This window comes from Cyanistes caeruleus, chromosome 21, assembly GCF_971803275.1.
Source record: "Cyanistes caeruleus chromosome 21, bCyaCae1.hap1.1, whole genome shotgun sequence".
In the NCBI taxonomy this organism is placed as follows: domain Eukaryota; kingdom Metazoa; phylum Chordata; class Aves; order Passeriformes; family Paridae; genus Cyanistes; species Cyanistes caeruleus.
In genome coordinates, this window is record NC_141721.1 from 1,873,011 (window position 1) to 1,888,347 (window position 15,337).

The 15,337-nt window shown below is 40.6% G+C and overlaps 1 protein-coding gene across 20 annotated transcripts in view; it reads right to left on the reverse strand.

Annotated features, from left to right (window-relative positions):
* The window catches only part of LOC111937640 (uncharacterized), a 72,108-nt gene that overhangs the window by 41,480 nt on the left and 15,291 nt on the right, over nucleotides 1–15,337 (reverse strand). For 4 of the 20 annotated variants that reach the window (XR_015278323.1, XR_015278331.1, XR_015278332.1 and 1 more), the window contains exons 1-5: nucleotides 14,810–15,237; nucleotides 9,445–9,581; nucleotides 7,620–7,708; nucleotides 6,880–6,968; nucleotides 6,325–6,516 (exon numbers count right to left, since the gene is read on the reverse strand). The gene's annotated coding sequence lies outside the window, so the exon portion shown is untranslated. Of the gene's footprint in view, nucleotides 1–1,351; nucleotides 3,353–6,324; nucleotides 6,534–6,879; nucleotides 6,969–7,575; nucleotides 7,709–9,444; nucleotides 9,582–10,904; nucleotides 10,960–14,809; nucleotides 15,238–15,337 lie in introns of those variants that run through there. The other 16 variants (XR_015278325.1, XR_015278335.1, XR_015278339.1 and 13 more) reach the window with 13 other exon arrangements.

The following is a 15,337-nucleotide window of genomic DNA, read 5'->3' on the forward strand; positions in this document are numbered from 1 at the left end:
CTCAACTAGACAGAAAATGTGCAGGGTTACTCCCAGACAAAGATTAATCTTCCTTTGATATATTCAATACTTCACGTGCTCCACATTATCTGGTGAGTATATATGCCTTACCTTCAAGAATGTGATGTACTGTGCCATACATCACCGTCTAATTTATTGAGTGTACTTCTGCAGCATGCACTGTACATCCCTGCCCAGGGTCAGGATCACAGGCTAATCTGCAGTTTTGCTTTCCCCAGCCCTGGGACTCCTCCAAGTGCCACAAGTGCTGCAGTATGTACAGCCAGCCCCGTTCACACCACTCACCTGCACAGCCCAACCTGACTCTTTTCAGAACACGTGTACAGTCAGCATAAGGCTAAACCAGAAACCATCCATGGCACTCATTAAAGGCAATAGTTGGGAAATCCATTAAGTAAGAGGAAAGATTGCTTGCCAGCAGAAGTATTGGAACAAGCAAAGCAGCTGGATCTATGCACTCAAGACACTGGCATCGAGATGGACTCTCCTGGCTTTATTTAACAGACTGAAACCTCACTTGGGGCAGTTGAGTGTTCCTTTTGACACTGTTCCCCACCTGTATGACAGCTGTCTTTTAAAGATGAGGAACTGAGAGACAGATGACCCTGACTCACCCAAATGAGCCCCATCCTCTGAGAGATTTCCACAGACACAGAACAGAACGTGATCCTTGCTCCTACCCAGACCCTCACAAACACCCAGCACCCTTCAAGTCACAGGCCAAAGGTGCTAACAGCCAGTGTGGTCAGAAATGGGAGGAAGGAAAAATGAACAAGATGTGTCCTCTGAGTGCAGTCCAGTTTACTATTGAGGACATGGGGTTTCTGCAGAGAAGCAGCCTGGAGTCACATCCCATACTGTTTGCCCTAAGCAATTGTCAGAGTATGGACATAGCACATCATGGTGTGACTGAAAACACTGGCTCCTCTCTCTGTACATGTACAAGTGTTGCTGTCTACAGCTGCACTTAAATGGAAGCACACTGCATAAATATTGATACTGGCTGTGATTAATATTGCTATTTATATTAGCAATGAATTGGGTTCACACAAAAATAATTAGCACAGCATGCGTGGGTCCTATTTGCTACTAATTACACCACAGTTCATTGCACCAACAGCAACCTGTCACCAAGTCAATAGCAACCAATGATTAATACAGAGAATGTATTATTTTTAAATAATCCCTGTGTAACTACCTGTGTTATTATGAAATACTGTTAGGAAGTCCCTGCATAATTGCTTCAGGTGAGTTCCTGAATTACTAATTCCAGAGTTACTAATGCTAACACAACTCATAAATACAAAGATAAAAAAATGTTACTCAGTGGTTTTGTTTGTTCATTTTCTGGCTTTTATTCTTTTTTCCATTATTTCCCTCTGCACGTCCAGATTCAGAGGTGACTGGGCATATCAAGGCACCAGTTCTACCATTCTGCACCTCCTCACTGCCAGCAGTCTGGAGCAAGGTGGTGTCATTCAAACCCCCCCAAAAAGGAGCACCTACAGCCACTCTCCCCCTTCCCCCAGAGCTCTGGATGTACTTTCAGAACACACCTCACAGAACAGACAGATTTGGGCAATTGTGGCCCAATCACAGCACCCAGGCAGAGACACAAACATAACGAAGATGCAATAAAGCCAGGCAGAAGAATCCTCCCCAGAGCCTGCCTCCTGCATCTGCCCAGCCTCTCTCATCCACCAACTCCCCTGAGCAAGTCATTTAACCACGCTTGTTGCCATCTGGAAAGCCAGGACACTGCCGCTGCTCCAGGACTCACAGGCTATCAGGAGACTTTGTTTACTGGAGTTTGTGAAGAAAACTGCGATTTTTGGGATGAAATGAGTTGTCATCGGCTCTATTCTGCAAGATGCTAGCTCTGGCCTGGATCCAGGAAAGCACTTAAGCACTTGGTTATTCCTTAAAAAAGTAAAACAACTTTTCCACTAACTGTATCACAGAAAATACATCCAAAAGAGTTTAAAAAAGGAGCACAGACAAAACAGGGCAATGTAACACAAGTACTGATTCCAAAGACCAGAAGAACACTTTTATGTTGCTCTCAAGAGCAGTCTTCCCACTTTTGGCTTCTGTTGGCACCTGCAACACTTAAAACAATGAAGGGGACCACGTGTCAAAGCTGGAATAAAAAACTTCACAGGATAAATATCATTTTAAAGCAGCAAATACAAACTTCTCTTTGCTCATCACTTATTAGTTAAGACAAACTTGGATGTAAGTTAATATTTCTTGCCAATATCTGTCAAACCCACCGCCAGCTAAGGAACACTAAATATCCCTGAGCAGCTCTGCGGTGTGCTACTGCCCCCGTGTGCAATAAACATTCCTAACAGCCATCCCAGAGCTGGGAAATATCCCAGACATCCCCTGCTTTTCATCCTCACACAGCTGCAGAAGGCTCAGAGAGGAAACATCCTGCTACCCCTGCAGCTGAAATATCAAAACTCAGGGATTTCTGCCATTTCAGCTCAGGGATGAATGATTGGTAACCTGTGAATGACAGGACACTGTCCCTTCTCGAATATTCTGGAAGAACTTCACAGATCTGGGACAGACATTTGTTACAATCTTGTTGCAGCACAGAAAATGGGTTTTGAGACAGCTGGTGTGAGATTTTTTTTGGAACAGCTCAACTCTTATTTAGGTACCAAAATACTCAAAATTTGAAAGTTTTCAGTGCATTACCTGAAGTGCTTTTGAAAAATGTATTGGGCAGTGTTACTTCATGAAAAGCAGGCCAGAGGCCAGCAGCTGTCCTTCTCTGGCCCCAGGGCCAGGATTTAACAGGACACAGTGCCATCCCTGGAGCAGGAATGCTGTTGTCACAGTTAGCACACAAGGGCAAGTGTCTGACAAGAGCCCGGGTCCCTGATTTTCTCAGAACACAGGATGACCCATTTCTCATTCTTAAATGGTAGGAACTTGCCTTTTTACCAGCAGAAGTTGGGGACTGAGGATTCCCCTGTTTGCATTTGGGATCTTTTCCAAAGGGGAACTGGACCACTTGCACTATCTTTCAATCAAGCCCACAGAGCCCTGGCCTTTCCTTGTTTGAAGGGAGCCACCAAAACAAGCAAGAAAATGACACATTTGATTTACCCACAGGCTGTAGGGTAACTTACACTGACAAAGGAAAGCTTTTAGGAGTTGCACTGGGAGAGGAAAGAAAAAGCATTATTTGACTGAAATGGTCTCATGTTCAGGCCATGGGGAAGGTCTTTAACAGTGTCAGCACTGGCGAGTGAGCCCCTGAGCTGGCCTCTGGCACACTGCAGGAACTGCTTTGGAGCTGCTGCTGTCCCAGGTCAGCCTGCAGGAGAGAACAGAGTGTGAACCCCAGGCAGGTGACAGCCAGAGTGACGGTGTCTCACTGGGACTACAACAACCATGGGACAAGAAGGTCGGTCTCAGTCTCACACCTCCTGCTGCCTGTGCCAGAGGCGTGAAAGACATGGAAAATAGCTCCATTTTAAAGTTCCAAAACAGCATCTCATCTCCTGGCCAGCCCCAACCTTAGCAATGTAGTCATTCAAATGGCAATGGGCCTTTCAGTGCCCTTTCCAACCAGCAGAAATATTCCTCTGTATTCCCATTTCACTCAGACTCTGTCTTTCAAGACAAATTAAACCTCTGAGTGCACGATTAGATTCCCAATGAAAAGTACTGACACAGAGAGAGTCCAAGTGATAATGAAGAGCAACATAACCACCAGGTAGGAGCAGCTGCACAGGGAAAGCTGATGGATCGCTGCAGAACGCCGTGAGCCGGGCAGCCCATCTCTCACACTCACGTGTGGCAGGAAAGACAGATGATGTATGGCTCCCCACACAACTTTATTAACACATTCAGGTTCGTGAAAATACGCAGCCTAAGCATTTTCAGTTTTGTTTGTTTGTTTTGGTTTTTTTTTTTTTTAAATAAGATATTTTCCACTAACAAAACTGATTTTTAAGTATGGAACAGTCATTTGCCAGGTTTTCAAAGCCATCTGTTTTCAAAGCCTACCTTCCTTGTTGTTTACCACAGGCTGTCTATCTGTTTTAACAACCTCCACTGGGATTTCACATACCTCATTATGCAAAATCACTACTTATGCATTCACTCCAGCACTTGTCTAACTAATCTGCACTCACAACACCTCCCACAGAAGACGCACCATCCCTCTTCAGAGGCTGCAGATCAAAAACAATAGTAGCTGGTGTCACAGCAAGACAAAACACAGCCTCCTGTGAATTACTGTTGTGATACAGGCCTAATCCACGACTCCTCAGAGCTGCTAAAGTATAATAGAAAAATACCATATCACAAGAGATTTTGTATCATATACAAGATAAAAAGCATCTATTTTTAATGTTGAGACTTAACGCTTTTCTTCGTCAAGAGGATTCGAAGCATTTTGATCTCCCTGGCAATCTGATGAGCGCCCTCAACCTCCCCTGCAACTCCTCATGTTTGGGATGAACTGTTTGGTTCATCCCAGGCACCCTTTTCTTGCCAGATTTCCATCTCTAACAGCCCTCACTTGGACAGAGCAGCTTCAAGCTGCAGTTCGCAGCCCACCTCCTCCTCCATCCTTCCTCCAAAAAATCCCCAGGTTATTGACAACAAGTGACTTCCCAAACTGCTCTGGTGTCCAGGCCCATGTGGGGACCCTCTTACCACACAGCACTGATAAAATCCATCACAGTAAGAGCTTGCTGGGGGATGCTTTAATCAATTATTAACACAAGACTATAACACCTGCTGCCATTATGGCTGTGTCACAGAACATCCTCAGGTAGGTTAAAATACAGAAAGAAGAGAAGAATACCTACTTCTCTACTGGCATATTAGATCCACCATATACACTAATTTCCAAATAATTTTAAAAAAAATAAAGCAGAATTAATTAGCATTATTTTCTTTAAAATAATTCTATAGCTCTTCTTCCTCAGAAAAGGCAGCTACTCCCTCTATTTGTCCAGCTACTGCAAAATTTGAGATCCAAGTGTGAACACAAAACCTGCCACCCTTACATCTTTAAACAGATCTCTGAATCACAGCTGCAATGGCACCACTCTTGTGAGATGTAACTCTAAAATTCAGAATGATAAAGTGGCTTTAAATTATGTCTATTTTACATGGGGAGCAAGGAGAATTCCTGTCAAGCAAAGCACAAGAGATTGAGGCTTGCAACAGAGAAAAAGTGAAATTGAGTGGTTTAGTTAGGAGTCCCCAGAAAAAAAATCTAATGTATCAGTTGTATAAAAGGCTTTTCATCTATTTTAAGTAATAAAGTAGGCTAATATGAAAGCCAATATTTAGTTTACCCTTATTTTTTCAAAGCAAAAAAGCTCCTTTTGCATAAATTGAGGCCATCAGCCAGCTTTGGCATAATTCCTCTGAACTCCAAATAAAAATCACCCCAGAAAAAAATAACCAGAATACATTTTATGCAGATGAGAACTGAGGGCTTTGTGTCGGCCAGTGGCTGTCACCACAAACCATAATATCAGTGTAAGGAGTTCTCCCAACTTCAGAGAGTGCAAGTGTATTTATGATTTTTGAAAAGCCAACATTCCACCCTGGGATTGGAAGCTATATGTTGGCTGACTTAAATTAAAATATTTAAGATTGGGTTTTAAATCAAGCTCCAGCTCAAGCTCAGATTCCTTGCTTCTAAGGCTCTGGTCCCATGTGAATATGTAATGCACCATGAAAAAGAACAGGGCAGCAAAATCAGAACATATGTGATTTAAGAAGGACACTGCAACCATTTTAAATCCAATTATCTTTTATCAAAATATTAAAGGGAGAAAATCTTCCCCTCTAAACCTTAACTAGACTCCATCCAGACCCTTACCCTAGAAAGGCTGTCCTTTTTAAAATTTTTAAGTATTTTAACACTTCTTTTTAAGTTTGGTTTCTTCTAGTTATAACCTTTAAGGTGGCATCCCTAAAACAGATACTTAATGAACAAAACATGAAGTTCAAATTTGATGAAAAACACCAGTCTAACCTTTTCTACTGCTTCACTCAGCTCCAATTTTCTCTCCTTTATTAATGATTGCCTTTAAACCAGGTAACCATAGTGATCCTTTTCAAGCTGGGTGACTTTAATTTGGTTTACTTGAAGATAAAGTCACAACAAAATTTTCCTCAACATCCCTTATGGCAAACTTAATATCAGGACTATGACTATTACAAGTAAGATACGAGAGAGGGGCTTTTTCATGGCAAATAATAATTTGCCCTTATCTTTAAATTAAAAAAAGTACTGGGCTGTTAGTACAATGCTCTTACCTCAATTTGGAGCAGATTTGAGTTCTCCAAAATTTTTTTTCATTCTGTTGACACATCCAGACAGTGAATCAGAGTGAGAATCTGAACTCTGTTTTTGTAAGCAGTTCCTTAACATCTGTGACAGGTCAGAGCTCACAGGGTCACAGAACACATCGTGCCCGTACCAACGGCAGCAAGTCAGCAAAAACAAGCCTGAAAATAACAACAGGCTGGCACAAACATTGCAGGGGTCAAGGGATTTCATTAGCCATTTAATTTGCTTTAATAAAAGTGCAAAGACGTCTAGCAGTAACTACAATAAATCAAAATTTATCATTCAGCCTCATTTTTGTCTGGAAGGGTTTGGTGTGGATCACATTTAACTCCCCTCCATTGCTCAGTGTGTCACACAGAGGTGTGAGGGAGTCTTGCTTTGACTTGGCTGTGCCTAGATGTATGTGCTATTTACAAATCCAGTATGTATCTCACCAGAGATACATCTCCAGTATGTATAATCCCAATCTTACTTAAAAAAAATTGTCAGCATCAATTTAGAGCAAAAATAAGCCTCCTAACCTTCTAGCTGTGTTCACTGCACAGCTCAGATGTGCCAGATACGTCCACCAAGAATATTTTGGATTGAACAATAAGAGTGGAAATGCCATCTGGGGAAAAAGAAGTAACAAAATATTTAATTATATTTTTTTTTTAATTTGAAACATTTTACTGGTTACCTTCAAACTAAAGGTTACTGTGGGAAGGCATGAATATTCTTCAGTCTTCTTTTTATTCTCCTAAGGCTGTATCAGAGTCCTTCTGGGTCTCAGGCATGGCCCTACACAAACTGAGCCATCACTTTGATCCTGGATCAATTCATGAACCAGTTCTAAGGACCACGATGCAGAAATGCCTTGCCTTGGACAGCAGCAGAAATGCTGCTTCAAACTCTTCCCCTCCCACAAGTATGTCCTTAGATTTAATTTACACCATTGTCTTTGTGAACTGCTCACATACATAAATTAACTGGGATTGAATTTATGCAGACCAGGGTCTAAGAATAATTTATAATATCGCTTTACTCAAGAAAGATTAATTTTAAGTTAAAGAAGCAATATGTCCAACATTAATTTTGGAAAGATGTGCTAACTGCATGGTTTAATGCTATTTTTACCTGAAATTATTAATACTATCACATTATCATTCTGATCTGATCTTTCTCCAAAGATTTTTTACTTCTAGACTTCTAGAAGATCCCTATTCAGCTGTACTCACATTTTTGAACAAAAAGAAGCCAAAACACAATGCCTAACACTCACAGAACCACCAGAAGAAACTCAGAGGGGTGTTTCATGTTCCAGAAGAAGGATTTGCAGGATATTTTTCACATAGCTCCCACTAAACAAGGCTGTGGGAGAAAACAAAGGCAGTTACCATCCACTCACTGGGCACAGACCACTGACCATCTCCTTGCTGGCCTAAACCAAAACATCTCCTTCACCTAAAACCCAGAGTATTTCACCTAACACCAGACTGAAAGCTTTTTATGATTTATGAGCTTCAAGCAATTTTATAAAATTTTCTCTAATTTATCCCATTTCAAATGGCAGGGCAAAAAAAAAATCTTCCTTTCCATAACAAAACATAGGCCTATTCATAGATTTTTATAGGCTAACAATCAAAAAATTCATTAAAATGAAACTTCTATCAATTTACTCTTTCATCTGTGTAGGTGCACTTTGATGCTCATCACCTGCCTTATAACTTCTTGTTTTCATTATTTCTTTTTCTTCCCTACAGATTCCTTAAAGATGATATCCCCTTCAGGATACCCATGAAGAAATGCAGATGTTGTACCACACATGGTGACTGATGCACAGTGAGATCAAAACTGAAACATGGATGTGTGGAACAACATTTTGACTTTCCAGTTAGGCTCACCTTAATTAGCAAGCAACAAGCATTAGGATTTATAATACTGGGATTTAAACTACTGGGATTTAAACCAGGAGAGAGCCATGTTGTGTCTCAAGTTGATTCACATATAAGCAATATTTTATTTACTTTAGAAAATGGGTATTTTGCTCCATTTCAGCACTGGAGGGGGTGATGCAGTTTTTAATTAGTTTAGTGTTTTGATTTTTTTCAGTGTCAAGAAAACAAATGGAGCAATATAAAAATAATAACAAAACAGCTAACATGGGGGTCTATAACATAACCATAAAAGGAGCACTCTCAAAGCACTTGCAAAGTTCCAGCCACATGATTCCCATTAACTGTAATGAGCACTGGACAGATAAATTCACACATGTTGCTTTGAAGATTTATACTAAATTGGCCTCATCTTTGTTAGCACTAAAGGAATACTGATGCTACACAATATAAAAACCAAGTCTTTCAATTTGCCCCCTGCAATCTTCTTCATTATCCACAGAATTCTCCTGTAGCCAGTCGTACCAGATTCATAATATCTCCAATTTTACAGACAGTTAAAAATATTAACAATAGCACACCAGTCACTCTCTGTAGAATCAAGTGCTAAAATGCTCCTTTGTTTAAGCACAGGCCCTGCTATTTGTGCTCTGAAGCACATCAAAGGCCTGAACAACTGGAAGAGCACAGGGAGAAAGCTGCTGCTCTAGAAACCAATCCATAATACCTTGCCAGGTCTTTAATTGCTATGCATGTACATTTGGCTTGGTCTTGTGCTGCTTTGAAGTGAAGACATTAGCTTCAATTAATCCCAAAATGACCTCAAGTTATGGGCTTTGGAAAAGAAACAAAACAAAAAGAAAGCCAGAAAATGGCAGAGGACCAATGTGAGCTGCTTGCCCTTTTCTTTCCTTCTTTTCTCCCTTTCTCTTCTTGTCTAAGGACAGGATTTGTAATTCATGGACAATGCTAAGCAGACCCTGCAAACCAGCCTTACCTTCCCCTTGGGTTTATTTCAGTAAGGAAGTTACTGACACAGATTTTTGGCTTAGTTTACAAGACAACTTATTTCCTAAGTTTTGTGAAGTATTTTGCATTTCCCATTCTGCTATTCCCATTAACTTTAATAGGTTGCTGAGGAAATGTGTAGTTTACCAATCATATCATCATCAAAATCCTTCTTTCCCCAAGCACAAATTTAGTAAATCATACCTGTAATTTAATTCTTAATCAAGAGGTCCTTGAGCCTGACTCCTGAGACTCAGTTAATGGATTCTGTTCTGCATACTATCAAAATGAAGTTGCTGTAGTTTCATGCCCCTGTCTTCTGCCTTGCCACCATTATGAACCTAAAATAAAACACTTTTTGGTATTTGTGTTCCAGCTGGTTAAGAAATAAATTTTCATTCAAAAGATTGGTTACAATAAGAATACAAAATGCATAAATGGTTCCAAGCCTCAGTAAACTCTGTGCTTCTAATGTTTTGTGCCCAGAATTGAAAGCAGAATTTGGAAACAAATTTTGCTTTGTCATTGAAAGCAAGAGATGACAGTTATGCATGAGCAAATTAAGTGTGGGAAGCTTGTAAGGAACACACACCCCTGGAGAAAAAACCCCAACCAACCAACAATATCAGACTGGAGTTCGTGAACCCTACTCATCTACTTTTAAAAGGGTATTTAGTTCTGTTGGTCACTGCATAAGTGAAATGCTTTCATTTCTTAATTCAAATTGTATTGCACTGAAAAAAAATGCACATGCACTTAAGCATTGAGGCTGAGGTGGGAAATCAGTTAAAAATAAACCAAATTATTTATTTCTTCCCCAAGATTTCTTTCAGCAGTGCTAGGGGAAGAAACACCCAAAAGTTTTAAACTAACTTAAAACTTTGAGGGTTGCCATAAAGTCATTTTATATTGATGTTTTCTCCATTTGAAGAGGAAGCACCAAAACAAATTAAATAAATAAGGATAGCAAGTTGCTCCTTTGAATTAGTATTTTCTCTCAGTAAGCAACTTGTTTGTATAAAGATTTTCAATAAATAAAGATAAAACATCCTGCTTTCCAGATTGGCACTAATGTTGGAAATGATCCCACATAAATAACATTTCCAAGTGGCAACATGGACAAAAGTAATCAGTACCCTATGTCTGTGTGCAGTACAAAGTGAATTTTAATGCAATCAATAATCCCAAGGTAAAGAGATGATGGCTCCACAGCAGGACTCAGTAGGATATAGATTTCAGGTTGCAAGTCAACAAAGATGTAATAACTCAGCCCAGCTGCAGCATATTCCTCAGACACTACTTAAAAGCTCATTCACCACCAAGGAATATTCTCAGGAGCAGATCAAACCACTGAAGGATGATTTTCTCCATGTGCCACAGGATAAATAGCAGAAAACACCATCACTGGAGCCCAGGTTACAGACTCTGAGCCTCAAGAGCTGTACAAATATGAGCAGCAAGTGAAGTGACAGCTCTGCACTGCCCAAGGCTCTGAGCTCCAGCCACAGAGCAGAGAGGTCTGCTCCTCCCAGGCAGCAGTGATCCTCATCAAGCAGTGACCACACTGACAGGAGTCCCCTTACACATGGGACAGCACCCAAAATACCAAGCAGCACCTGACACACAACTTGTGTGTGAAACTCCACCAGCATCTGAAACCAAACCTTGTGAAAATTGGAGATAATGGTCAACTTTTCTACTATTCTTAAGTAGAGAATTCTGCTTCAGTTAAAATCCATTTAAGTGAGCATCATCCACATATTGAAAAGAAAGATTAAGAATACATAGGTCAGAGTAAGAATCCTTATGATGTGAGTAGGCAATTACAAAAGCCATCTCTGATTTCCACCTCCACCTTTTATTGTATTTTCTTCTCTGTTAATACAAACATGTGGGAAGAACTTAAATCAATAATAATTCCCCTCCCCACTTTTTCTTTTTTTTAAACTATCACAGTAGAAGAAAATAGCTACTGAAAAGCAATGGTCTTGTGAGAAAGCACAAACATCTGCTCTCTAGAAAGGGTAAGGAAAGAACAAATATCAGCATTCCCTCTCTACAAAACTGGTAGCAGAATGTGCTGGAATGCTGTACCCAAAGGAATTGCTGGTTGACTGTACTTTGTGGACAGCCAATTGACAAACCATAAATTAGGTCAAATTTCAATAAAATCAGCCCCACACATTCACATTCATGAACAAGAACAAATGTCTAGTGCTTCAAAAACATCTTCAAATGGCCATTATCTGATGGTTGAGCACTGAACAGTCCCAAAAATAAAGTAAAACATTATCTCCAGCATTTCATGAAGTGAGCTTCTGCCTAGTGTGCTGGGTAAAATTTGGTTAGAACAAAAGTCAGACAGCCTGGCAACACCACCAAAGAGGGGAAATGTTCAAAAGTTCACCAGTATACTATCTAAAAATTGATAAATAAAGCCCCTAGGAATGAGTTATTGAGAAGTCAGCACTATGAGCCTAAGGCTACACTTGTACATTTCTATAATTCCCTTACCTTCCAAACCAATCAAAAGCAGCATGGAATTTGTAAAATCTAACAATCCCTCAGTGGTAAGAAACCATTTTCCATGAGACACAATTACATCATTTTATCATCAGGCAGAAATACAACCCCATATGTGATTAATATTGGGCAAATACCTGAAGTTTTCTTGTGCTTTCAAGAATATGTTACTCCTTTTAGCTTGATGTATCAAAGAAAAACATTTTAAAAGTTCAGGGAATTTTGTGACTACTAATGGACTTTCACACATGCTGACACTTAAGACAGGGTCATGGTTGTATCACTTGCAATGGCACAGCCTCTTAACAATTTTCCTTTCTTCCTTAATGACACATAGTTAACAAAAGCAAAGTAAAAGTTAGAATTTCAGGTATTTGCAACGTTTCCTCAATAGCCTTTCATTTCTATTTGGGCTGAATCTTGATCTGTTCTGAATAATGGAAACAATGTTCAAAGCATACCTCCCCCCCAGCATTACACTTAGTTAATGGTCCTTTACTTGTGATATTGTGATTTTTATACTCCATATAAAGGTGTCCTTTAGGTTAAAAAAAAGAAAATGTGTCTTAGCATTTGAAGCAAAGCCAAATAATGCTGTACTGCTGGGCAATTTTCAAAGCCACATTAAAAGAGGATCATAAGAAAAAGAGGCATCCAGTACAAAAACACTACATGGCTCCTTCTCTGTGCTCCACGATTTTGTTAAGATACTCTTTTAATCCAGCCATTTACTGCAACAGGCTTTATAATATATATTAAATATTATTGCCTCCTTTAATTAACAGATCAGGTTTGGTGAATCCTGACCCTTCAGTTCCCCAGAAGCCGTATTAGACTATTATAATAAGAATATTGTGAAAACCATAACAAAGATGTCTGTTTCCCTGATGGATAAATTCTTTTTTGGATGGTGGATGCTTCAAGAAGATTCCTGCACAATGTGATTGTCATGAGGGACCTAAACCACAAGGAGATTCCCTCTGACATTTCAGTGTCACCTCTGAAGATGTGCTCAAGCGAAGTCTTTCCTAAAACCACCACAGCTGGCACAAAACAAACCTCGGGACAATCCCTGCTGCAAGGGGTCAAGGCATTTCATGGGTGACCCTTATAAGAGCATGGCAAGGTGAAATTACTGCTGTTGTTTAAAAAATATATTATTTAAAATTATTTAAAGTTATATTACTAAAAATTATATATATAAACCAGTTTTAAATAAAAAATACCGTTTCCAACCTCCCCTGAGCAGAGGGGTGAGGCACTGTCAGAATTGAGCCCCAAAATGCTGTTCAGTGCTGAAGCTTCACAACCTCTTGGACCACAGAGACCAGGAAAAGTGGTCAGAAGCCCAGAAGTGGAGGAGCTGTAGTACTTATCCATCAAAGAGCCGAGAAAGAACCTTGCACAAACCATGAGATTTAGATCTGGAGAGGTTTTCTTCTATTTACTTTAATTCCATTGATTTCATTGCCTCCTGGGACTAGTTAAATGCTGTTTTCCATACCCTAGTATTGCTGGTAAAAGTCATCAAGGAAATAAAAAAAAGTATGAAAAATCGAAGATCTTGCTTATCCTATCTTAATCTGCCATAAAACACTTCACAAAGTCATTTTTAAATGCTTAAAAGAGAATCATTCAACTTTCTTAAAGATCACCATCCCTCTCTTCAAAAGGTCAGTCAGTGCCAGCTGTCTCCAGAAAACAATGTCTTTTCCACGTCCAGGATCTGTTTTTTGGATCACTTGGCTGGGTTAGCTTGCATGTTTCCTCACATCCCTCCTACTCATCCATCTCTGTCTCAAACATAAAAGAGAACAGATAAAAGCAACATTTCCTCAAGCTTCAGGCAAAGCAGGAAAGGGAACTTGTGGCTGTCACCCATTTGCTCAAGTCAGGCAGCAGCTCCAGTACCTGAAGGTGTAAGACCTAAAGATGATAAAACTGATCCCTGAGCAGCACAGGAGCAAGTGAATTAGAGGTGTGTTTGCTCCTTAAACCTCAAAGTCAGACTGTCAAAAATCTTCCCAGAGCCTGGAAACTTCTGGGTCACATAAACACAGAACTTACTCCACTGGCTCACCCGTGTGTGCATATGTTTAATACACATATTAAATTTTAAATAGCTTGCTTTTAACTAATCACATCAAGTGGTGTTTGTGCAATGTAAATATTTGCTTTGTTCCTTTAACACTCTTTCAATTACACCAAAAATTTCAGAGAAATAAAATTACAGCAGGCCAAATATTAAAAGGTGGGGAGGGAAAAGTGTGAGAATCCAAGCTTCAAAGGGAATTCTACACTTTGATTTCAGTTTGCATATTCCAAATGCTCACATTTTGCTACACAGATGTCAAACCAGGAGGCAGGTAATAAAGCAGGTTTCTTTAAGATTTTAAAAAATACATTCAAATGATCGAATTAAACCATATTCCAAGCATTGCTGAAATAACTGCCATATTATTAGTCCTTCCCTAAATGTTACTGAACCATCTCTTTCCATTGTAGCAGGGGTCTGTCAGCTATGAAGGTCCTTGCCAAAAATAAAGAAAGGATGGCAGCATTCCCCATCTGCTGATGAGTCCAATCTTAGGGAAGACAAAACACTGATTTTATTTACCTCTGTTCCAATTATTGTCAGGCGATACAAATAGCCATCATGACACACAGCCAGGTTTATTCATGTGCCCAGCAAGCCAGGCCAGGCATAATAAAGAGATTACACACTCTGTTTGGAATACAGGCAACTTGGAATGGCTTTTATTGAAACTTAAGCATGGGAAATATTGGGTAGTAGATTTAGGTATCACACCATCAGAAATATGTTTGGCTCAAAAACACAACACATGGCACCCTCAGAGAATGAGGGTGACTATTATTACAGCACAACAGGCCTGCCTTTCTCTCCCTGCCAAAAAGAAAAGCTTGGAATAGCACAGAACACACAACACTTTAAAGTTCCTCCTCCTGCCCCAAGCAGAGGTGAGAAATCCAACCTCCTTTGTCTTGTGAGTCGAGTCAGTCAGTCCAGGGCTGGAAGCAAACTTACCTTCCCCTTGTGAAGACTTAAGGCAAGACTCGTGCCCAGCTTGCGGCAGCACACAGCGTTCCCTGTCCTTCTGTCCCACACACCCCCAGGCCCTGCTGCCAGTTTTGCTCTCCCACCACGTGGCTACTCCTTGAAGAGTCCACCCAGCTGGGGACACTCCCAGGTGGTGTCCAGTGGAGGTGGTCAGGTGATGATACCTTCCCAAAAGAGCCTCCAGAGAGGAAAGTGTCTGGGCAGGCCACCATCAATCAACCACACCCAATCACACCATCACACCCAATCACACCCACACAGAGCCCAGCGATGACAGAGAGCCAGGAAGGGTCTCTGTATGGAGCTCCAGTGCGGTTTATAGCAGCCACACACACTGAAGGGCTCCAGGAACAAAGCCAGAGAGTAATGGAGGATCCAGGGGTATATATAGGCTTGAGGGGGTGGAGCTGAGGGCCAGGGTCCAATAGGAACAGGGGAAAGTGGTGCATAGGCGGGGTCAGGGGAGGGAGAGCCAATGGGATCACAGGGGCGGAG